The 24,921-nt window shown below is 39.7% G+C and overlaps 1 protein-coding gene across 3 annotated transcripts in view; it reads right to left on the bottom strand.

Moving 5' to 3' along the window:
• The window catches only part of LOC149199605 (ras-related protein RHN1-like), a 65,476-nt gene that overhangs the window by 868 nt on the left and 39,687 nt on the right, over positions 1–24,921 (bottom strand). The window lies entirely within an intron of this gene.

Below are 24,921 nucleotides of genomic sequence, written 5' to 3'. Positions count from 1 at the left end.
ATCAAGTTGTATGACAATACAAATATTAATAATCTACCTAAATTAATTTTTGGCACAAAAAAGTATTCTTCAAGCATTGTCACAAATAGTAATCCAAGTATAAAATTATTTTTCAGCCATTGTGGCAAACAGTAATCCAAATATTCTTTCAAGATTTGCCATGTAAATCCTATCAAAAAAAATTTATAACAAAAGAAAGCATAAAGAGATAAAAGAACAGTACATCCACTATCAAAATAGCAAGAAAATAGCCATCCATAACATGATGCATCTCAACTCATAAAAGATTCATTGCTGATGCTTGGGTATTTACCAAGTTGTTGACTTCCAAACAAGATTTCCAAAAATTGTGGAACCATATATGTAAGTGATCAGTAGGACACTACACCATATTCCTGTTGATATACAATTACATTTAAATATTTAGAACTAGAACTCCGGTGATAACTTGACCATGTGCTAGAATTCAGGGCTGTTAAATTATGGTATGTTCCATGCTTAGAGGACTTTATTTATTTTCCTTCTTATTAGTCACAGATTAGCAATCACATATACATTAAGTAAAGTGCAGATAGAACATTAAATGATCAATAGAAAACAAGCCAAGACAAAAAACACAAGATGTGGCGGCTAGCCAGGGACAAACCCCAATGCGGGGAAACCCTTTGATCAAATCTTCTTTTATCTTCAATAGTTCAGCAGAGACAAATAGTACAAAATCTGAATTCTGTAATTTTATATCAGCAGCAGCAAACCCTAGATCAGCGAAGTCAAACTTGGTCAAACTAGTTGAAATTGACCTCTAAAATGCTTGGTCAATTTCCGGTCAACTTGTCTTCGAATAGCCTGAAGAAACAGCCCTTGAACAGCTCCAAAAGTATAGTCAATTTGCAGATTTCTGAAGTCAACTTGTAGTCCTAAACTAGGGCAGTCAATACCGGTCAAACCAGAGGTCAGATCACCTCGGTTTTCGTGCCAAAAATTGCGGCCCGCCTAGGAGAGGCAACCACACCCAATCCGCACTACTGGATGGTCAACGTTGGTCAAAGAGATGACATGCTGCCCTAGCATCCTTTCTGTGTCTTCCTTGCCTTGGGACGTCTTCCTTTCAGCCACACATGTGAGAGAGAGAGGCTCCTTTTTTGTGTAGGAGAGGGAGAGAGAGAGAGAGAAGATGAGTCAATGAATTGTCCAAATGAGGAGGAGGTTCCTTGTATTTATATGCAAACGTTGAGGGTGAATAGACATCACTGTTGGGCTTCTAAGCCTACATAAGTTTGATGACCGACCTTAACAATTTGTCCATAATCAAAATATATTCATCTCCATAAATACTTATCGGAATCGGATGATCTTTAGATCAATCCTACACCTTTCGATGAGAGGAATCTAGGAAAAATATCAGAAGCCATAAATAAGGTGATCCACATGGAGTTTGGCCCTAGTTGCCAATTTTAACACTCCCTCTCAACTAGGGAGAACTTCATCTGCAATCCGTCAAACCATCGCTGCTATCCATCCATCAAATGCATTGTCCTGCACAACTTGACCCCACTCTGCTCTGCTCTGCTCTGCTCGAACTATGAAGAAGAAGAAATGGTCAAGGATGTATCATACCATCCTCCACTGATCCGAAGTTAGTCTCGGCGAGTGCACCACTCCCACTGATCCCAAACCAGTATCATTGATCCTAGATCAATGGAGGTCATCCTGATTCCTAGCATAGGGAGTACGGTAGATATAGCGATGCATCCATCGATAGTACTACTATGGTCCTTATCCTCATTTCCCTACTCATTGATTAGATGAGAGGTACTTTCCATGAATCCCAGACTGCATGGGTAGGATGCCTCGACAAGAGAACTAATCATCATGTCCAGTGGATGCCACGGAGAACTAATCATCCTGGCCTACAGGAGAACTAATCATCCTATTCCACAGTCGCCGCGGAGAACGAATCATCCTGGCCCACAGGAGAACTAATCATCCTGTTCCACAGTCGCCAAGGGATGTCACAGGGGAAGGTTGAACCTTTACCCTGTACATAGTGCACCACCAGGCCCTATGGTCACATGTCACTCTAACAAGTACCTCCCTGGAGCTCCCAGAGCTCAATACATCATACTCGACCCTCATAAGAGTGTCTCTGAACGACACCAAGTCGTTCTCGGAAAGTCAGGAATTTGACCTTTCTTAGGGGCTTTGTCAAAATGTCAGCGACCTGTTCATCTGTACTGATATGTTGGAGCCTTATTGCTCCTCACTGCACCATATCTCGAATATAGTGGTACCTGATATCGATATGCTTGGAGTGATCATGAAATACGGGATTCTCTGATAAACGTATCCAACTCTGGTTGTCACACAAGATCACGGTGGTATCCAATCTAAATCCAAACAGCTCACTGAAGAGCTTTCGCAACCAGACAGCCTCGCAGGAGGCCATGCTAGCAGCAAGGTACTCTGCCTCAATGGTGCTCAAAGCCACCGAATTTTGCTTCCTGCTCCTCCACGATATCGACCCAGATCCCAAAAAGAAACAGCACCTGGAAGTGATCTTTCGGTCCACCACACTGCCTGCCCAATCAGCATCAGTATACCCAAGTAGTCTCACATCTCCGGCAGTGTATCTCAACCCATGAGTGATTGTGCCACGAAGATATCTCAACAGATTCTTGACACCAATCCAATGTGAGTGGTGAGGCTCAACCATATGTTGACTCAATGTGTTGATTACAAAGCATATATTCGGATGGGAGTTCACCAAGAACATTAATGCTCCGACGAGTTGACGATACTTAGTAGCATTTCGTAAAACAAGTCCGGCAGCACTACCGCTTAACTTCTTGAAGTCAAGCTCCAACGGGGTAGTTACGGGCTTGCAGTCCACCATACCGAATCTCTCCAATATCTTCACCACATATTTTCCTTGAGATAGGAAAATCTCCCCTGGTTTTTGCCAGACTTCCACTACTAGGGAATAGTGCATAAGTCCTACGTCTTTCATCTCGAACTCAGAAGCCAGCTCCCTCTTACATTCGTGAATGAGAGGGTCTGCACCTGTTAGAAAGAGGTCGTCAACATATAGCACCAGTATGAGAGGCTTGTCATCTATAACCTTAAAGTAAAGGTTAGGGTCGGCTTCACTCCTAGTGAATCCTAGCTTCATCAAGTAGCTATCGATCCTCTCATACCATGCTCGAGGTGCTTGCTTTAGCCCATAGAGGGCCTTCTTCAACCTGCACACATGAGATTCTCGATCATAAATCTCAAATCCTTCGGGTTGCTCCACATAGACCTCCTCTTTGATCGAACCATGTAAGAACGCAGTCTTGACATCCATCTGATGTAGGTTCCATCTTTGCAAAGCAGCAAGGGCTATGATCGAGCGAATGGTGGTATATCGAGCAACAAGTACAAATATCTCGTCATTGTCTATACCTTCCTTTTGGGTGAAGCCACGAGCGACAAAACGAGCCTTATATTTTTCCGCACTTCCATCAACTACATGCTTTATCTTATAAAGCCATTTTGAAGTGACAATTGCTTTGTCCTGGGGTCTGGGGACCACATCCCAAACATCAGTTTTCATGATGGACCCATATTCCTCGGTCATAGCATCCTTCCATACTTGATGCTTGACAGCATCTGTGAATGGCGAAGGCTCATTTTGGATGATCGTGCTCATGATGGTCAAGTATCCCTGATACTTGTTTGACTTATTACTTTCACAAAAGGTTCCTCTGGGTGCAATGTGTCCTTCAGCATCATCAAGTGTCCCCCTAAGCCATGAAGGCCACTTCCTAGAAGAGGAAGGCTCTTGCGGAGGACGATCAATAGGATCATCGTCCCATCTTTCTTTTCCTTCGGTTCCCCGGTGTCAGCTTCTTTGATCCCCTTAAAGTAGGAAGATTGTCTACTTTGCTAAGAGCCATATCTTCGTCAAAGGTGACATCATGACTAATCTCGACTTCCCTTTGACCAGCTACATAGATTCTATAGCCCTTAGTATTTTCGCTATAGCCCACGAAGATTCATTTCTTTCCAAATGCACCCAATTTATTCCTTTTCGCTTTAGGCACATGAAAATATGCAGGGCTTCCAAAAATTCTAAGATGAGATATGTCGGATTTCTTACTGGTGAACATTTCTTCGGGAGTCTTGGAACCCAATGCTTGATGAGGGCATCAGTGTTGTACATATACGGCAGTATTTGCAGCTTCGGCCCATAGAAACTTCGAAAGTATTTGATCATGGAGCATAGCATGGACAGTTTCCACAATTGTACGATTCTTCCTTTCCGCCACACCATTCTGCTCAAGAGTATATGGTGTAGTAGTCTCCCTCTTAATGCCAGCGTCTTTGCAAAAGTAATGAAACTCATTGGATTCATATCCAGTCCCATTATCAATCCTTAAGGTCTTGATCTTCTTTTCGGTTTGATTCTCGATCAAAGCTTTGAAGTGCCGAAACCAAGAGAACACTTCATCATTCTATTTCAAGAAGTATATCCAAGTCTTGTGAGAATAATCATCTGTAAAAGTGAGGTAATATAAATATCCTCCCAAGGAGTTCACAGGCATCATATCGGATATGTTTGAGTGAACCAACTGCAATATATCGGAGGTCTTGCTTTGGCTCAAGAGGAATGGTCCCCTTTTGAGTTTTCTTTCGGCACATCCTGGACATACACCTTCTTGCTCTAATCTGAACTCAAGCATCCTGGTCACTATTTTTCTTATATCAGGTAAAGCTTTATAATGAAGGTGAGCAAACCTCCAATGCCATAGTTCGGACTGAAGAGGTGTCACAAGACATAACACCCAGCGGACTTCCTCCAACCTGATATAATGAATCAACTCGAAACCCAAAAGTAAAAGCATCTTTAAAGTTCTTTTTTCCATACACGTACCTTGCCATCGCTAAAGGCCGCCTTGTAGCCTTTGTCATCCATTGCCGAAATGGACACCGAGTTCTTTTTGAGATCAAGTACATATAATACATCTTGTAAGTGGATGGTATTACCCTGATTCAATTGAAGAGTGACATTTCCTACGCCTTTCACGGGATATTTTGAATTATCTCCAAGAACAATTCCAGGTTGGTTTCCTTCTCTATCAGATTATAGAGAGCTTCTTTGTAACTAGTGAAGTGCCTTGAGGCACCACTATCAATAAGCCAATTTCCCAACAAGTCCAAGGGAGCAGTAGTAGATAGAGCTTTTGGTAGATAATATTCATCTTGCTTATTGTTAACAATGTTAGATTCATACCTAGAATTTCTTGCCTTCTTGAAGGGTTGTCCTCTTCCTTGATTTCCGACACTTCTTTTACCTCTGCCATTTGACCTGCCATCCCTTTGATTGCCTTGAGAGGGATTTTGATCATCGTTCCAGTGTGAGTCCCTTTTATCAAGGCACTCCCTTGCAGAGTGACATGTTTTATTGCAATTGTAACATCGTCCTTTTCTTCCACCCTTTGGTCCAGCGTTTCCTTTGAATTTAGTCCCGGAATTGTTTCTTCTTTTAGCATGAGAAGAAAAGGCAGAGAGATGACCTTTAAGTATGGGCATTTCTTGCTCTTCCATCCTTGTTTCTTCTTGAATGCATCTGGCCATTAATTCCTCAAATCCAGGAATTACGTTATTTTTTAGAAGAGTAGTCCTAAATACATACCATTCAGATGGCAGTCCTCCATGAGTTGTGAGTGTCATTTCCTTGTCAAGAATTACTTCCCCAATAGATAGGAGATCGTTCTTGATCTCGATGATCCTTAAGAAATATGTTTGCATACTCTCATCTTTGCCCTTCTTAATTTCCTTCAGCTTATTTCTAAGAAACAAGACTTGATTTGCATCATAAACTTTAAATAAACTCACCATTCTATCGTAGATTTCCTTGGAGGTGTTCAGCTCGAAAACATAGACCACCAAGCGCTTGTCGATAGAGTCCCGGATGATCTTCCTTGCTTTGACTTCTCCCTTGGTCCATTTGTTCCTAGCAGCGGCAGATACATTTGATGGAGGTGTTGAGCATTAGAGAAGATATGTAATTACCACTTATTTCGTTATCTTTTCCTTAATTTCATAACTTCTTTGCGTTATGAAATGGGCATATGGTGAAAGATTATGATAAAATTTAAAAGATTTGTGAGCAATGTAAAATGACTAATAATTACCTTTTCCTATGCAGAAAAAGAGGAAAACAGAAGATCGCCACTCCAAATGAAAAGACAAGACAAAATCAATTGTTGTCCCTTTGACAGGGAACTGCATCCAAATGAGGCAATCCAGATTGGAACATATAAGCTAGGAAAAGGAAGAGGAGATACCAAATCAGAGCAAGAGAACGAAGAGATAACTGGGAAATAACGATATAGTGAATCCCTCAAGATCCTTTGATCCTGAGGGATCGTGACCTTAAAGATTATCTGTATCTTTGATATTCCCACTTGGCTGTTATAAAAAGGGACAGCATTGCTAGCCCAGTGGGGGGATTATTGTTGTTTTATGAAATTCACTGTTGTAACTTAAACTTTGATCATCGACTTTTTTTAAAAGTGATTACTGTAACTCTGTTTTGATGCTTAATACATAAATTTTGTTGCCATCCCGTCTTTGATTCTAAAGTAATCACAGCAGTGCGTCCCTGGAGGCTAAGGGCCAGCCCCTGGTGGATCACTTGCTTCCTATACCATTATTTTCCGATTCCAAGTCGTGTGTGGTTTGATTTCTTTTATTTACTATGTTCAGTGATCTATCGTTCCTTATTATTTCATGTATTGGCTCTGTTATATTTCACTCATATTTGCATAGTAAGGTCATCTGTTGTTCATTCTGAATTTGTATCGCATTGTTGTTCCTTTAAAGGTTGATATTATTAACATTGTTGTTCCTTACAGATTACCATTAATGTTCGTTTACGAAGTAACAGTGTTGTGTATTTATAAATCGATACTATTGTCTATTTATCTACGGTTTACCTCCGAGCGTGATTGTTGTTCATTGGGATTGCTATTCCATAGTGACCGCAATTGTTGTTTCTTCATAATCGTGATTAATAATTAAAAGTCGAAACTCAGATTATTGTTTCCTTCAATATAGACGTGTTGTGTGTAATATTCGATTTAGTTTGTTGTGCATTTACATTTGATTCAAGTTGTTGTTCTATATTTCATAGCTTACCTTAATTTGTTGTTCCATTTTCCATTTGTTGTTCAAAATCATTTCTGACGTAAAGATTGTTGCTTAATTCCCGTAGATTACAACTATTGCTTCATCCATTTCTGTAGATTAAAGCTTCGTTGTTCAATCTTTTTAATAGAATAGTTGTTGTTCCCTTTCCTGTTATTTGAATTATCATTGCTTTGGTGTGAACAGAACGATCTGAAACTGTAGTGAACATTGACTATTGTTGTCCAATTCCCAGATTGATGATCTTTTCCTTGATTGTTTTTCAATTTCATCAGTTTACAAAGGAAAGAGTTATTATTACTGCACCCTTGACTTATGAAGTGTTGTAGTTGGAGCATGATTTCAAGGCAGAGAAGAAACACAAGACTCGGGCCATCCCCATCAAAAATGCCATTCGTCCAGTGCACAAGGTTCCCCTGATACACACAGGACCTGTGGAGAACAAAAGAAAAATAACCTCGGTGAGCCTGCTCCCCTTATTGCTTCGGTGACCCAAATAGCAAAAGATTCAGGGGAAAAAAACAAAGCTAGCCCTCAAGGACCCCGACCAGGAACGGACACAAATTTTCATCAGAACCCTGTCAGGGAATACTATCTGCAAGAAAATCTGGACAGGGATGCTGATAAAAAATATAAAGGATGAAATACAAGAAGTTTTAGGCATCCCAGCAAACCTGCAAAGCTTGGTATATGCAGGTCAAATTCTACAGGATAAATTTACAGTGCAGCACTATAGCATTGTGCGAGACTCAACCATTATACTAAGCACAAGGCTGAGAGGTGGAAGCTTTGGATCTTGCTCAAAGGGCACAGGTTCTTTCAAGGATGTCGTCAAAGGGAAGGGGGAAGCCACCAACAAGCCAACACCAACACAAGATCTACCTGGACCCTATATTGTGGAGCAAAGATCGCAGACTCCAGTACTGACAATCGATTTGCCTGAGGTAAACAATTTTCATACTGATTTCTCTTCCTTGGCTGTCATATGCAGATTCAATGGCTTTTGGCCTAAAACAAATGCATTAAGACAATGGATCTTCTCCACATGGACTACAAACTGTGACATCCTTTTGTGCTCCAAGGGGTTCTTTATTGTCAAATTCGACACGGTCAAGGAAAAAGAATATGTCCTCCATGAGGGACCATGGTTCTGGGGCAATGCTGGACTCTTCATGACCCCCTGTTGAAATTTGGTACCGGAGGACAGGTGGTTCCCTATGGCTTTGATCTTTGACCTAAGGAAAAGTGTCCAAAAGAATTTAATTTTTCTCCTAAAGTGACTTTATAATTTTTATAAACTCAAATCTAATTTAAAAGTGACTTTAAGTGATAAAGTTACTAAAGTCTAATTTTAAAGTGACTTTATTAAAGTCAATGAAAAATTAGAAAGGAAAAATGACTTTGGAAATAAATGACTAAGTGGGTCTTTATTAAAGTGGGGTGAATTAAAAAATAAAAAGTGAGATTTAAATGAGCATTTAATCTCAGCCCTAGATCTCAATCTATTTCAGCCATTGGATTTAGGGATCACCCAAAAGTCAGTTAGGGTTAGTTAAAGGAGGAAAAGGTCATTCATTCTTTCATGAGCAGATTGAGAGAAGGAGAGCAAGAGAGCAAGGGAGATTTCTGGACAAGGGAGGAGAAGGAGACAGCAGCGTGGCACACATTCCAAGGCAGCAGTTTAGCAAATCCATACAGCTGAGTTAGCACACAGTGAAAGGCAAATTTTGGCACGATTTTCTAGAAATCCGTACGGCTGTTTGCACATAAATAGAGGAGAAGTTTGCATAGAAATCGAGGAGCAGTTTGCTGGCACATTTTCCAAGGAAATTCGTACAACGTATTGTTGTTTTTCTGCACACAAATCGAGGTCCGTACAGCGTATGTATTGCAAGTCGTACAGCAGCATTTAAGGCTGAAAGTGGGCACAAAAATCGAGGAGGCTGTACAGCATTTATCGCTGTCATGTTTTGTTGTTTGCTAGTATTTTCCAGTTGGCTGAGGCACGGAAAACGAGATAAGTTGTAAAATTTGTTTGCTGATTTTTTTGCTGAATATTTCTCACTGTAAAAGCATTTTTCAAAAATAAGAAAGAGCTCTCGAACTGGTTTTCCCCAAAAGTTGTAGGGGGTTTTTCCAGGGTCACATTGACCAAAAATCACTGTGTTCAAATGTGTTAAATGGCTGTTTGTACCTTCTGATTTTTATTTCTGCATTTTCCAGCATTCTGTAAAAATTTCCAGAATTTGTGTTTTCAACAAAAATTTATTTTTTCAGCTGTTGAATGTATGGATATGGGAAAGGGCATTTAACTATATGAGAGAAATAAGGTGAAATTGAAAACCGGGGTGGGAAATGAGAAATTTTTACACCCCCTAGTTCCCAGGTTTTGACCCCTCCTCTATGGTGGTTTCCAAAATGTCGGTATGGATCAAGCTACGCAACCTCCCATTACACTTCTGGTTTCCCAAAGTTTTTGAAGTAATGGGGAATGCTATAGGTAAATACATCAAGCAAGACGTGGAAAGAATTGCAAGGTGCATACATACATTTGCCAAAATCTGTGTTGAGGTCGATCTTAGTCAAGGGCTACCTGACAGCATAATTCTGAACCATAACAACACTCAGTGGAAACAGCCACTAGATTATGAAAACACGGCCTACAGGTGTTGAGGTTGTCAACAAACAGGACACCTCCGTAATAACTGTCCACAAGTCAAAAGAGAAAATAGAAGGAACAAGAAACAAGAACATAAACCAAGAGGCTGGCAATGCACAGTGAATCCAGAAGAAGAAACAGAGGACGTGGAGGCAGTAAACCCCCCACCTGAACAGGATGATGATCCTATTGGGGAAGATGCCATGGCATCCATCCCCATAGCTAACAATCAAATACACAAGTCCCTAGAATCCGGAAAAATTGCAGCACAGGAATTGATGGACTCTCTACCGGAGAAGATACCAGACTTAGTGGACACTAGCGGAGCTAAAAGACAGCATTCTCCTGATCATTCTAATACATACAAGGATAATCCTTGCATTATGGAGGACTCTTCTCTCATACTTTTTTCATCCTCACAGACTCTGGGGGAGTGGCGAAAGGTTGAGAAGAAAAAGGGGAGGAAAACATAATTTCCTCCCCATTTGTACTATATTTTCTGGTTTTTCTGTTTTTGACTGCAGACTTTTGTGCTGCTTATCGCATATGCGCTTTTGCATCTACAAAATGTAATTTTGTTATTATTAATAAAATTACGATTTTTCCCAGGGGAAAAAAAGTGTTGTAGTTTATTAAATAAATGATTTAGTCACAAGCATTTCAAGTTCTTGCCATTACATTTAGAAGTTTGTTTTCAGTGTTTAGTTACTTTTGCAAAAGCACTATACTACTAGCATTACTCTTGACAAGTGACTATCTCAGACTGAGTACACTCTTTGAGATAACAAATCGTACCTGGATTGATAATTAATGTAGGGTAAATAGAGGTGAAAAAGACCATTTTTACTGCTCGATATTTTGGCGTCGTTATCGGGGAAGAGTGTAGCCATTTTTCAGAGTAGTGTAAGTACCTGATAGGAAAGAATTGGGTTTTAAAAACGGAAGGTAAGAACCTGCGTATAGAGCATGTAACAGCCCTGCTCCCTTGCCCGCTTTCCTGCAGATTTGTTGTTGTTTTGGATAAAACTTAGCATTTGATTTGTGTGCATGACTAAGCAGAAAAAACCTAAAAAGAATCCTAAACCACTACCCCAGCCTGATAAAGCTAAGGGGTCGGTGACCCTTGGCCAATCGACCTTTATAGACGAAATCCTCAAAAAAGCAAAATCTCAGCCTTCAGTAGGACCTAGAAAAGTTGCTTCTAGACAACCTACTAGTTCCCTTCAGGCCACAGGATCACCATCTGTAGCCTTTGCTGAGGAGCAAGATTTTCAAGAAATTGGGAATTCTAGCCCAAAATCATTGCAAAAAGGGAACCTTAGTAATCTCTGCGAAGGGAGAAGGTGAAACAGGGGAAACTAAAGAACCAAGATCTCCTCTTCGAGTAATTCAGCCATTTAGCAGCCCAGATAAGGAAAGTGCTGCAAAAATCATTCAGAACGAAGTTGAAGAACCTCAAGAGCTAAAATCCCCCCAGACATTAGGAACTCTCATCATCCCAGACGAAGGAAGTGTTGTTAAGGCCATCCCTGCTCCGTCTAACCAACCTAGGAATACCATCCTAGAAATCTCGAAAGGTTATTGGCACATATTTGACCAAATGGCCCATAACCAGCCAAACACCCAAACCTCCACACTGCAATATCCCATTTTAGATACTGCAGTCAATGCACCTATGAAGGCAATTCCTCTCCAGCATATCCCTACATTTCATGGCCTAACATCGGAAGACCTAGATGCATTTTTGTTTGAATTCAATGTGATGTGCAGAGGATATGACTATACCACCGACCCCTAAATGCTGAAACTATTTCCCTCTACATTAAAAGGAGCTGTTTTATGATGGTTTATGGGGTTGGGTGGAGGTGTTATAAATGACTAAGATCAGATGAAAAGTGCTTTTCGAAAGAAATATCAAGATTATTGTAGATATAGAGAGTTAAAAGATGAAATATTTCATTTGGTAGCTAGACCTAATAAAACACTAGGAGAATATGTTGAACGTTTTCAATATAATCTTCAAAGATCCCCTTATGCATCATTACCCTTACCTGACAATGTACTAAAAACAACATTAATTAAAGGTATCAGTGTTTCAAAGGATTGAAACACTGAATATTATGGGAAAATGAGACATCTATCAAGAAGATTTTGCTTAACATCATTGATTTATGTATCAAGAGCTCACGAGGAAGCACAAGGCTAAAACCAGTGGAACATGACAGGTTTACAAGGGACAACAAGATCTCTAGAGAAAAAGTAACTCGCACGGAAATTGGAACTTTATTAGAAAATTTCAAAACTGATATATTGGGGGCTCTGACAACGCAGCTTGATATTATGCAAGCCAAACAGAAACAAGCAGAGGCAGAGCAAAATCTAGCAATATTCTGTCCTAGATGTAGAAAGAAACACAGCCACAAAGAGTGCCCATTAGATGCGGTTCAAGTTTGCGCCATTTGTACAAAAGACCACTCTACAGAGAGTTGTCCCTCACTTCCTGGTTTGAAAGCAGTATACAAAGAAGCGGAAGAAGAACCAGAACCGGTGTACCTACTTAATCAACGCTGTCAATGGCAGCCGCGACAATCAGGTATGTTCCCCAATCCAGCTTCTTCTTTCTAGCCTCCACAATATCATGCTCAGCAATATAATACAATGTGGCAAAATCAACCTCCCTTCTCAAATTGGTCACAACAACCATTTCCTTCATCATCACCATGGCTGAATCAAGCAAGCCAATCTAATTGGCCAAATTTTCCCTACGCCCCACCATATTGGCAAAACAATGCGTATCCAGCACAATGGTCCCCTCCCACTTCGCAAAGTCAAGCCTAGCAGACACACTGGCAAAGACTAATGAATCAGTAGTAGGAACCATTCCACTCCCTCAACCTACACTGCCAGCACTACAACAAAATCCCCAGTCCAATCTAAGACCGCAACTCCCAGCCCAACCCAACCCGAACCCAAATAACAGACCGGTCCAATCTGTTCAAATAATTGAAACACCAGAGCTAGAAACCGATCTAAGGGAGTGCAATGACCTTCATTAAGGTCTGGACGCATTATAGAGACTGAGGGAGATAAAAATGTTCAAGTTGAAAATCAGTTACCCGCAGAAAAACCATTACAAGAAAAAGATGTGGTCAGAAAACAGACTCATGACCAAGCAACCACATCTTCTCCCCCATTCCCATAACGATTAATTATACCACGTCCTATAGAACATCCTGATTTTGATATTCTAGGAGAACTTAAGAATTTGTACATAAAAAATCCACTCCTCCAAGCTATCCAAGATATCCCAATATATGCAAAGACCATCAAAGAGCTATGTATAAAAAAACCAAGGAGGAGAATAACAAATAACCCAACAGTCCAAGTAGTTGGCACCTTATCTGACCTGTTATCAGGAAGAGAAGCACCTGTCAAATATGAAGACCTTGGAAATCCAATCGTAACAATGCAAATCAATGGACAAGCCTTTTCAAATGCCTTAGTTGATTTAGGGGCTGCAATTAATATTTTAACAACCACCACTTGTCAAAAACTAGGCATTACATCAGTAGAACCAACTTCCACTTTATTAGAACTGGCTGATCGATCAATTGTTAGGCCGGAAGGCACACTACATGATGTCATGGTATCCATTGATTCCTAGGAATACCCTGCCGACTTTCTGCTAATAAACCCCAAAAATCGACTTGATGGACATCCGTTAATTTTAGGAAGACCTTGGCTTGCAACAGCTGATGCTTACATTGGTTGCCGACAAGGCAGTATGACCATAACTAGAGGGAGTAATATCAAGAACCTAGCCCTATACCCTCCAACCCAGCCAAGTGTAACAATAATAAAAACTAACAAACATCTTGTATCATAACTTACCGAAAACATTAGATCCCCATTAACTATAGAAGATGCCCTCAATTTCAAAGATCAAACAGAGGATGATGTTATTAACAACTTTATTAACCAAACGGGAGCCAGATCCCACGTACAATGTCACATGATAAAGGCAGTATTTGATAATGAATTAGAAAAAGATCCTCTCAAAGACACTCATGATCAAACAATACCTACTACCTCTGTTTCAAATAGCAAAACTATAGAGATTGAGCCGGGAAAAACTTTAAACATCAATAATAACTTGACTCTTGAACAAGAAGAGAAGTTGATCCAACTATTGAGAAAATACAAGGAAGCATTTGCATGGGATTATCCGGACATGAAGGGAATCGATCCCCAGCTATGTACACACCACATTTATATAGAAAAAGATGCAAGACCTATTTGCCAACCCCAAAGAAGACTTAACCCTCATCTAAAAGACATTGTGAACACTGAATTACAAAAACTTTTGATGTAAATTTTATTTATCCTATCTTCGATAGCAAATGGGTCTCTCCACTTGTGGTGGTGTCGAAGAAGAATGGAAAGTGAAGGATTTGCGTAGATTACAGAGAATTAAATAAAGCAACCCAGAAAGACCACTTCCCCTTCCATTCATTGACCAGGTATTAGATACATTAGCAGGAAAGAAATTCTTTTCTTTCTTGGATGGCTTCAGTGGATACAATCAGATTCAAATTGCCCCTGAAGACCAAGACAAAACTACTTTTACCTGTCCTTGGGGAACGTTTGCCTATAGAGTTTTACCCTTTGGCCTATGCAATGCCCCTGCCACATTTCAAAGGGCTATCCTCAGCATCTTTTCAGATTTAATAAATGAAGGGCTCGAAGTATACATGGATGATTTCACACCATACGGAGATGATTTCGACCCAGCACTAGACACATTGGAAAAGGTGCTGCAACGATGTATTGCCACCAGGCTCTGCCTGAGCCATGAAAAATGTTATATGATGATGACTGAAGGACTCATCCTAGGTCATTATATCTCAGCAGTTGGAATACAGGTAGATCCGGCCAAAATTCAAATAATTTTGTTAATACCTACTCCTACTACACAGACAGAGGTATGCAGTTTTCTTGGATTTTTTTGTTATTATAGGAGATTTATAGAACATTTTTCTCAAATAGCTACACCTCTATACGCACTAACGGGGAATGTTAATTTTGTTTGGACAGATAAATGTGACCGTGCTTTTGAGGATCTCAAAAAGCTTGTGTCAACAGCCCCAGTGCTCAGAAGTCCAAATTGGGACCTGCCATTTCAAATTTCATCAGATGCTTTAGACACAGCTATTGGAGCAGTTTTTGGGCAGGAAGAAGACAAAAAACCATACGCAATCTATTATATTAGCAAGAATTTGTCTCCTGCCGAATTAAACTATATTGTTATTGAAAAAGAATTTTTAGCTATAATACATGCTGTAAATAAATTTAGGCATTATATCACTGGATATCCTATTGTTTTATATACAGATCACTCTGCCATAAAATATTTAGCAAATAAACCAATTACGAACGGTAGAGTAACAAGATGGTTGATTTTATTACAGGAATTCGACATCACAATAAAAGATCGACCTGGGAAAGAAAAACCTGTAGCTGACTCTCTCACGAATGCCAAAGCCAGTGGACGCAACAGCAGTCGAAGATAAATTTATAGATGAACATTTGTTCGCTATTACTGTCAAAACACCCTGGTACGTTGATGTTGCGAATTATTTAGCAATAGGAAAATTACCAAAACATCTAACTCCCAACGAACAAACACAGATTGTCCAATGTAGTACCCGATTTTCTTGGATTGGAGGCTACCTATTTCATACAAGAGCAGATATGCACATTAGAAGATGCGTCCATGAATATGAAATTTTTGACATTCTGAAAGCCTGTCTGACGGACTCTGTGGCAGACATTTCGCAGATCGAAGAATTGGTCATAAAGTTTTGCAAACAAGGTATTACTGGCCCACAATCTTCAAAGATGCAAAGAAATTTGTTCAAGCTTGTGACAGTTGCCAAAGAGCAAGACGCCCTGGACAGTCCGACGAAATGCCTTTGAACACACAGCCAGTCATTGAACCATTTGAGCGTTGGGCACTCAACTTTGTTGGTTCGATCAACCCATCATCAAACCAGAAAACATATATTTTGGTAGCAACGGAATATGTGACCAAATGGGTTGAAGCAGGGGCACTGCCAAGAGCTACAGAGGATTCCGTCATTCATTTCTTGTTCTAGATATTTGTGCGATATGGCCTCCCAAGAGACATAATCACGGATGGGGGACCACAATTTGCTGGTAATAAAATTGCTGCAACACTAAAAAACTATCATATTCAGCATAAAATTACCTCTCCATACCACCCATGGGCAAATGGGGGACCACAATTTGCTGGTAATAAAATTGCTGCAACACTAAAAAACTATCATATTCAGCATAAAATTACCTCTCCATACCACCCATAGGCAAATCCCAAGTAGAGAGCACGAATAAAGTAATAGAAACAATACTAACAAAAACCATTGCATCACACAGACGCGATTGGGCTACAAGATTGTCGGAAACCTTGGGGGCATACAAAACAACATGGAGAAACACTACCTGTTATTCACTATATCTAGTATTTGGAAAGGAACCCCCATCTTTCCAATTGAATTTGAAATACAAACTTTGAGAACAGCACAAGAAGTCAGTGTAGATTTAAACGAGATCCAGATTAATAGACTACAACAAATCAATGAGCTGGATGAAATCAAGCTCTCCGCTCTTCAACATACCGCATTAATCCAACAACAGAGAGCCAAATGGCACGACCCCTCATCAAAAAGAAAGTCTTTCGCGAAGGAGACTGGGAGCTCCTATACGATTCCAGGTTTCAGGATTTTCCGGGGAAACTTCAAACTCGCTGGTTGGGACCATATGAAATCCAGAAGGTGCATGATAATAGCACCATTATTTTAACCACCATTGATAGATTTGGACATACCTTTAATGCAAACGGCCACCGAGTTCGATTGTACTGCAAACCACTTACTTGGGAATCCTTATACTAGCAACTCCGAAAAGACTCTGACATGCAGATTTTGGCTAAGGAAGAGAACTCTTCCTCACCTTTGGTTCACTATGTGATTTGATTGCTTTTAAATTTTGTACATAATTCTTTTGTTTTGCCTGTGTAAATTACTTTCTGTACAGATTTCTGCATTTCTGCAACTTTTGCATTTTGTTGTTCCTTTCGGATGAAACAACGTTTTCACCGCTTCGCTGTTCCTTTTTAAAGGAACAGCGCTTTTGCATTTTGTTGTTCCTTTTCGAAGGAACAGCATTTCCACCATTTTGTTGTGCCTTTTCGAAGGAACAGCTTTTTCACCGGTTGTTGTTCCTTTCCGAAGGAACAGCATTTTCATCGTTTGTTGTTCATTTCCGAAGGAACAGCATTTTTGCATTCCGTTGTTCCTTTCCGAAGAAACAACACTTCCACCTTTTTGTTGTTCCTTTCCAAAGGAACAACACTTTTACGTTTTGTTCATTTCCGAAGGAACAACACTTCTGCATTTTTGTTGTTCTTTTCAGAAAGAATAACACTTTCGTTTTCTGTTGTTCCTTTCCGAAGGAACGACACTTTCATTTTTCTATTGTTCCTTTCCGAAGGAACTGCATTTTTGTTTTCTGTTGTTCCTTTCCGAAGGAACAACACTTTCATTTTTCTGTTGTTCCTTTCCGAAGGAACAACACCTTCATTTTCTGTTGTTCTTTTCCGAAGGAATAACACTTTCGTTTTCTGTTGTTCCTTTCCGAAGGAACAACACTTTCGTTTCCTGCTGTTCTTTTCAGAAGAGACAGCATTTTCGCATTTTTTGTTTGCGCTTGCTTTCTTTGCTATTCCGATTAAGGAACAGTTGTTGTTCCTCTCAAGGAAAAGCAGTTTCGAGCATGCTTTTTTCCTTTTGCTTGCGGTTTTTGTGTGTAAATATTATTTCGTTGTCCCTCTAAAGAAACAGTCTCTGTTCCATCTTGAGAACAGCGCTTTTGGAGTGCATTTTTTTCTTTTTTTTGTGTTTTACCATTTAGATCATTTTTTTGAGTAATGGTCATTTAAGGCACAGCTATACATTATGCAACAATACAAAAACTAGAGGATACTGAAATCAGCAAATTACATAAAAATCGTTATCTTTAGAAGAAACTGATTTGAATTGATAAGAGAAAAGAGGAAAGGACACAATTATCTATCACCTTGTTGTCATTATTTTACTAATACCAATATGATTGATTATTTTTATCATGATGGTTCTTCTTAAATCCCCATAATTCTCTTTGATCATTATTATTGAATAAGAATAAGGGCATATTTTTCTCTATTGAGATGTTTAGACTTCTTCCACCATCCCTACTCTTAAAGAGTGTTGAACCACCCTCTGTATATAAATAGGAAAAGTGCTATATAAAATAAAAAGAAAAATGTTTATATGATTGCTAACATGATTTGTCAGATGAAGGGTAGGGGGTCTCATCAAGAGCCAGCCTACCATGATCATAAGGAAGTGAAGTGGCATTCCCATTATGGTCACCACACCAGGGATATGATCCAAGAGGCACATCACAAAGATAAAAAGTCCTTAGAACGGAGGTCTCATCACGAGCCAGTCTGCCCACCTTTCACTCCTTCCTGGTGAATGGCATTGTGATTCAACTAGTTACCAAGCCAGCACAATGGCCTCCATTCTGACATTGCACAACACTTTCCTAGGCATACACAAAGGATTATGGTTCCAAGGGTGAAATAAACAACTCTGTCAAGGTTATGGACACCTGTGAGCAACAGAGCTTTGTTGATGATATTGAAGTCATATTTCTTATACACCAATAGTAACTATAAAACCCTTCTTCTTGTATCTTTATAAGTGGTTCAAATGAGATTATGTATATAACACTTTCGAACCTTTGATACATGAAAATCATTTATCAATCAATTATGACGATAAAAGTCGATAATGACTGCATAAGAACTTTTATTCACGTCAACTGTCCAATCCTCCATTTCTCGCATCATATGACGGAATTTCCATATTTATTAGCGATTCTATCATACGCCTCGATTTCAGTAATCCGCTTGTCTTTGTAAACATGGAATTTCTCTATACGTTGTTCCTTTATTACTCTGTACTATGGCAGTTCAGCACGCTGCTCCTTTATTTGACGACCGAGGACGACCTATCACATTACAAGGGGGCACGATGATCTCCATAATTCGCTAGCATACGTGTCAACTCATCATTTGGAAGAATTATGACTCGGGAATAGCAAGACTTAACGGTATTTTGTTTCCCAATATGCATGATTTGTTGTTCCGAAGCCATTTCCGTGTTTTGCTTTGCAAAAATTAGCAGTAAGTTAGAAATTTGAACAGCTTGTTATTCCGTCATCTTCTCTGTGTTTTTAACAGTGAGCTAAAATTTTGAACAGCCTGTTGTTCCATTGTTGTCTCTGTGTTTTTTACAGTGTGCCAAGCGTGAATAAGATACGAAGAAGATCAATTTGCAACGAGCCACATGTGTTGATGGTTTCCAATGTTGCACGAGAAATCCTAGCAAGGGCAGGATGGATAGCTTATCTTAACCGTCTACAGCAATCCAATGAGACGGTGGCAATTGAGTTTCTGCAAAACTTGCAAGAACATCATTCCATGGTGAGAGGGAGACAGATAGCAGTCACTGATGACATAATTGCAGAAGTTTTGGGACTGCCAGCCACTGGACCTGTGTGGACTCTGAAAAAGGTGAGACTGTGAGACGCCATGACCATCTTCCAGGATGAAGGGCAAAACCTTACTGTAAAAGGGAAAGGAGTTCTGCCAGCAACTTTGGGAGAGCCATGGGAAAAATTGGCGAGAATTATCCAGAGCTACATCACTTGCAATGGCAGGAAAGACGTGGTAAGACCACGCCATCTCAAACTTTTAGCCGTGTTAAAGCAAAAATGTGCTGTGAATTTGCCTACGTTTTTAAATTCTTTATTACATGATGTTACTCGAAGCATGAAGAAATCTCGCCATGTAGAGTCACTAGTAAGCCACCACGAGTTAATATGGCTGATAATCAGCTACAGTCTTGCCCAACAGCAAAGCAGTTGGGAAGAACTGGCTTTGCCAGCCCCAAAAAGAAAACATATTGCCAGTACATTGAGCAGACCACTGAAACAAAGAAAATCTGTTAAATTGGCGAGGATCAGAGGAATGTTGAGAAATTTCCAAGGAAATAGTAGTCAACCTGTGGAGATACATGATTCAGGAGACAAACAACCCCCACAATTGGAAGGAGGGGAGAACGAAAAAGAATTGGAGGAAAATGATGAAGGAGAACCAGAGGAGGAGACTGAGCAATCCGGTCAGGAAGAAGGAGAGGAAACAGAGCAATGCAACGAAAGTCCACTGCAAAACCCTCTGCAAGAAGATGAATTGGCCCAAATTCTGGCCAATATGGGCGAATATGTCCAACCTCACAGCCCACTCAACCCCCATACCGAAGAAGGACCGCAGGAGCACTCTGCTCATGATAAAAGTGCATCTGAGGAACTGTGTGATGAGGAGGAAGAAGAAGAGGATCACTCTGCTCATGATGAGGGTGTATCTGGGGAGAAGAGTGATGAGGATGAGGGAGAGGAACAATCTGTTCCTAGTCAGAATACGCCCGAAGAATTCCACGATGAAGAGGAGGTAGAAGAAGAAGTTGCCCAGGAGACAGCAGGACAAACTAGGGTTTCTACCCCTGAACAACCTGATCAGCAGAACACTGAAGAAGCACCCCAAGAAGAAAATAAGGAAATTGGCCAAGGCGAAGGTACAATACCTGAGGTACAAAGCCCAAGCCTGAGTAAACGAACGGTTGTTCCTTCCAAGAAAATGGAGGAAATTAAAAGATTACGAAAGGAACAACAGAGATTGCTTAACGTAATTAAGCAACTTCAACAACAGATAAAAGTGTTGAAAATGGGGAAGAAATCAAAAGGAACCTCTGTGGTAAAGCATGCAACCACCTAGGCAAAGCCCCTTAAGAAAAAGACCAAGTGGACTCAAGTCCAATCTGTCATTCAGAATCGAAAGGAGCAGCATCTGGTTGTTGCACATGTAGAAGTACAAACAGATAACATATCGAGTTGTGATAAGGAAATCCAGACAGAAACATTGTCCTCTAGTGAAAAGGAAACTCAGACCATAAAGACAAGATGTCGTAATAAAGAGATCCAAGTAGATATCCAGCCCAAGAGTATCATATTAGATAATGACCCGAGGATAGTAACTTTGTGAAAAGATTTGGCACAAGCCCAGCAAACAATAGAGAAACTTACAAAGCAGACCGTTCCTCAAGAAAAATACGAGAAATTACAACAACAGCTGAAGAACATTAACGCATCAGAAAGCCAGGCCTTTGAAGGATGGCAAAAGGCAGAAGAAAGTGTCAAAAAGGTAACCCATAAATTAGACATAGTCATCAAACAAATGGATACCTTATGTTCTCTGTATACTAATGTCCCAGCGTGTAGAGCACCTGCTAGAAACTATGCTTTGTTTTTAATGGAAAGATATTTACAATTGAAAATTAAAGTTGTCAAGGCAGGAGTACCTATAGAGATAAAAACCATTGATGACTTCATAAACTGTTGTAAGCATTACGGGGTGAAAGTTCAGTGATTGTTATGTGAATTTTATTTGCACAATCTTGTATTAGATGGAGAAACAAAGCAGAACCCTAGCCCTTTTGTGGGTGATGTCCAACTGTAGGCATTTATTTCTTTTGGTGTTAATCAAATAAAGTGGCTTAAAGCCTACAATGTCTTTCAAAGACAGGAGAATGGATTAGATCTATGGGTGAGGGGTGAACCTAGAGACCCACTGCAACTATGGAATAAACATAGGAGCCTAATGAGAACTCAAGGAGTGATCGAGGCATTGGGACCTATTCACACAGCAGTCATCTGGCAAGGGGTAGAATACTTCTTTACCATCAAAGACCTTGCCATAGCAGCAGCCAAATTTCGATACCAGACTTCTAATTGGAATATCCAAAACAGAGAACCATTCAATTATGAGAATTTTAAGCTAGCTACTGATCGCTTGGGTATTTATGGTGACCTCATTTTGAGAGAAGGCTCGTCTTGGTTAGGCTGTAGGTTCCGAATTCCAGTCATTTGGCATCTTGCACCAGGATATGGAGCCTTATATGAAATGCCTGAAGGTCAGACAGGGCATCCTTTTGAATTCTTAGCTAGGCATCATGGTTGTAGACCAACTACTGAGATCCCTTCTCCAACCTATTCCCTCACTGCCTTGCATGTCAATTACAATTTCGTGAGGGCATGAAAAAGGGTGAGCAAGGGAGTGTGTTGAGCATTAGAGAAGGTATGTAATTACCACTTATTTTGTTATCTTTTCCTTAAATTCATAATTTCTTTGCATTATGAAATGGGCATATGGTGAAAGATTATGATAAAGTTTAAAAGATTTGTGAGCAATGTAAAATGACTAATAATTACCTTTTCCTATGCAAAAAAAGAGGAAAACGGAAGATCGCCACTCCAAAGGAAAAGACAAGACAAAATCAACTGTTGTCCCTTTGACAGGGAACCGCATCCAAACGAGGCAATCCAGATTGGAGCATATAAGCCAAGAAAAGGAAGAGGAGATACCAAATCGGCGCAAGAGAATGAAGAGATAACTGGGAAATAACGATATGGCGAATCCCTCAAGATCCTTTGATCTTGAGGAATCGCTACCTTAAAGATTATCTGTATTTTTGATATTTCCGCTTGGCTGCTAAAAAAAGGGACAACATTGCTAGCCCAGCGGGGGGATTATTGTTGTTTTATGAAATTCGTTGTTGTAACTTAAACTTTGATCATTGACTCTTTTTAAAGAGTGATTACTGTAACTCTGTTTTGATGCTTAATACATAAATTCTGTTGCCATTCCATCTTTGATTCTAGAGTAATCACAGCAGTGCGTCCCTGGAGGCTAAGGGCCCGGCCCTGGTGGATCACTTGCTTCCTGTAACATTATATTCTGATTCCAAGTCGTGTGTGGTTTGATTTGTTTTATTTACTCTGTTCAGTAATCTGTTGTTCCTTATTATTTCATGTATTGGCTCTGTTATATTTCACTCATTTCCAATAGTAAGGTCATCTGCTATTCATTATGAATTTGTATCGCATTGTCGTTCCTTCACAGGTTGATATTATTAACATTGATGTTCCTTGCAGATTACCATTACTGTTCGTTGACGAAGTAACAGTGTTGTGTATTTATAAATCGGTACTATTGTTTATTTATCTACGGTTTACCTCTGAGCGTGATTGTTGTTCATAGGGATTGTTGTTCCATAGTGACCACAATTGCTCTTTCTTCATAACCGTGATTAATAATTGCTATGCCAAAACTCAAATTATTGTTTCCTCCAATATAGACGTGTTGTGTGTAATATTCGATTTAGTTTGCTATGTGTTTACGTTTGATTCAGGTTGTTGTTCTATATTTCATAGCTTACCTTAATTTGTTGTTCCATTTTCCGTTTGTTGTTCAAATCATTTCTGAGGTAAAGATTGTTGCTTAATTCCTGTAGATTACAACTACTACTTCATCCATTTTTGTATATTAAAGCTTTGTTGTTCAATCTTTTTAATAGAATAGTTGTTGTTCCCTTTCCTGTTATTTGAATTATCATTGCTTTGGTGTGAACAAAACGATCTGAAACTGTAGTGAACATTGACTATTGTTGTCCAGTTCCCAGATTGATGATTTTTTCCTTGATTGCTTTTCAATTACATCAGTTTACAAAGGGAAGAGTTATTATTACTGCACCCTTGACTGATGAAGTGTTGTAGTTTCTTAAATAAATGATTTAGTCACAAGCATTTCAAGTTCTTGCCATTACATTTAGAAGTTTGTTTTCAGTATTTAGTTACTTTTGTAAAAGCACTATACTACTAGCATTACTCTTGACAAGTAATTCAAAGGGAAGAGTTTATTATTACTGCACCCTTGACTGATGAAGTGTTGTAGTTTCTTAAATAAATGATTTAGTCACAAGCATTTCAAGTTCTTGCCATTACATTTAGAAATTTGTTTTCAGTATTTAGTTACTTTTGCAAAAGCACTATACTACTAGCATTACTCTTGCCAAGTGACCACCTCAGACTAAGTACCCTTTGAGATAACAAATTGTACCTGGATTGATAATTAATGTAGGGTAAATAGAGGTGATAAAGACCCTTTTTACTGCTCAACAAGAGGCTCAACAATCCCACCTCTCACATGGTCCAAAACTTCCTGCTCTTCTAATGTTAGATCAAGAGACATCTTCCATCCGTGATAGTCAAGCTTCTCACAAAGTTTGTCTTCAGCAAGGAAGTGTGTTGAGGACCCCATGATTTCTTTAAGATAGCCTTGCCAACCTTCTCTTCAGTGATTGTTCTTGCTTGGGCTTTGTCTTCACCTCAGCTCTGATACCATGTTAAATTATGGTATGTTCTATGCTTAGAGCAATTTACTTATTTTTCTTCTTATTAGCCACAGATTAGCAATCACATATACATTAAGTAAAGTGCAAATAGAACATTAAATGATCAACAAAAAACAAGCCAAGATAAGAGACACAAGATGTGGTGGCTAGCCAGGGACAAACCCCAATGCGGGGAAACCCTTTGATCAAATCTTCTTTTATCTTCAATAGTTCAACAGAGAGAAATAGTACAAAATCTGAATTCTGTAATTTTATATCAGTAGCAGCAAACCCTAGATCAGCAAAGTCAAACTTGGTCAAACTAGTTGAAATTGACCTCTAAAATGCTTGGTCAATTTTTGGTCAATTTGCCTTCGAACAGCCCTTGAACAGCCCCAAAAGTACAGTCAATTTGCAGATTTCTGAAGTCAACTTGCAGCCCTAAACTAGGGCAATCAATACCGGTCAAACCAGAGGTCAGATCACCTCGGTTTTCGTGCCAAAAATTGCGGCCTACTTAGGAGAGGCAACCACACCCAATCCGCACTTTTGGATGGTCAACGCTTGGTCAATGCTGGTCAAAGAGATGATATGTTGCCCTAGCATCCTCCTTTCTGTGTCTTCCTTGCCCTAGGATGTCTTCCTTTCAGCCACACGTGT

This window comes from Pinus tabuliformis, chromosome 2_1 (assembly GCF_031772625.1).
Source record: "Pinus tabuliformis cultivar Carrire ecotype Pingquan chromosome 2_1, CPIR1, whole genome shotgun sequence".
Lineage (NCBI taxonomy): Eukaryota > Viridiplantae > Streptophyta > Pinopsida > Pinales > Pinaceae > Pinus > Pinus tabuliformis.
This window is presented reverse-complemented; position numbering and strand designations above follow the sequence as displayed.